This window comes from Lathyrus oleraceus, chromosome 7 (assembly GCF_024323335.1).
Source record: "Lathyrus oleraceus cultivar Zhongwan6 chromosome 7, CAAS_Psat_ZW6_1.0, whole genome shotgun sequence".
Lineage (NCBI taxonomy): Eukaryota > Viridiplantae > Streptophyta > Magnoliopsida > Fabales > Fabaceae > Lathyrus > Lathyrus oleraceus.
This window is the reverse complement of record NC_066585.1, coordinates 148,200,958-148,202,423: the sequence shown is the minus strand read 5'-3', so window position 1 is coordinate 148,202,423 and position 1,466 is coordinate 148,200,958.

Sequence of the window (1,466 nt, the reverse complement as noted above, 5' to 3'; positions counted from 1 at the left end):
GCATTCAAACTTTGAAAAGGGGCAGGCCCTGAACACTATTATTCTGACAACGTCGATCTGGCCATATGGCCCGTAGTGATGATAAATAGAGAAAAACATCCAACTTCCCCCTCCAGATTAGACCATTGTGCCAAGAGCACCACGAATGAAATGAACAAGGACTGATTTGGAAAGAAGGTTTGAATACGAACCTGACCTAGAAGGGGCAAGAGATTTGAGGGAAATCAAACAAAGGAAGAGAAATGTGGGACCTGAAGTGAGGACCACGTGGGGCAGGATCCGACCCAGAGGTTTTGGAGTTGACAGCAGCTTTTCTTCCTCAAAGCCAGCCTCAAGGCACAAAGTTGAGGGCGAAAAGCCTTTTTTAATAAAGAAAGAGGGACTTCGATTGTCATCTAGTGATTTTTCATATACTGATTTTTGGCCTCAGGTCGAATTTCCTAGGAACGGAAGGAGTGGCATATACTAAGATGCCGGCGGGAATGGATTCTTGAGCCCCTTATTTACCTGGCGCCAACCTAATAAAAGATCGAAGTACCAAATGCTTAGGTCACCCGAGAGAGGCCTACGGGGCATTACGAGATAAAAAGCTCCTAGGCCGTGCGTGGGTCAAGACCAGAGAGCTACAGGTACACCCGGGGCAACAGAGCACTCACAGGCGGGGTCGGGGCAAGGGCAGCACGTCACGGAAGTTCTCAGCTTAATCTTACCGGCGCTATATCTTGGGTGCGCGATATGGTGGGACTGTCTAGCACAGAGACCCCCAAGCATCCCTGAGTTACAGCAGCTGGCGGAGGCAACGCAAATCGGGGAACCGGCAAGTTCTTCCGCAGAAGTCAGGCAGCTAGTAGACCACCTCAGTGAGCAAGCCAGGGAGGTGGCCAGTGAAGCTTCAATGGAAAGAACACCCAGAGCTCTTGCAATGTGGATGGCTGGGCTAATGCTATATAACAGGCCCATGTAATCACTTCTTCTGATCCATAATTGAGTACAAGCATTGCTGAGATCATGTTGGAATGTTATGCATTCGTGTATGGTATGTTCAAGTTAAATTTATGCCAAATGATCATTCATGTTCAAACCAGGCGCAACCCATTCAAATCTTGTCCAAAATGGGTGAAATTGGACTTTTTGGAAAGGTTAGATCAAGAGGAACAACTTTCATGTTGAACACTTTCTCATTTGAAGCTTGGATCATGATGAATGTTGAGGTGGAAGTTAGGAAAATCAAACATGTAAGAAACTTTTCTAAGTGTCAAGCCACATGTTCACTTATTCCACCTTGGCCACCTTTTTATGTGAGCTAAAAATGAGAAGAGTTCCTTTATCAAATTTGTAGCTCTCTCAATGTCCTTCAAAACGGTCATAAATTTGACCTCATTTGGATTTAATGTGAAGGAGTTATATATTTTTGAAGTTGAGGAAAATCACTTGTTGAATTGCATTGGTCCAAAAGGACCTATAAT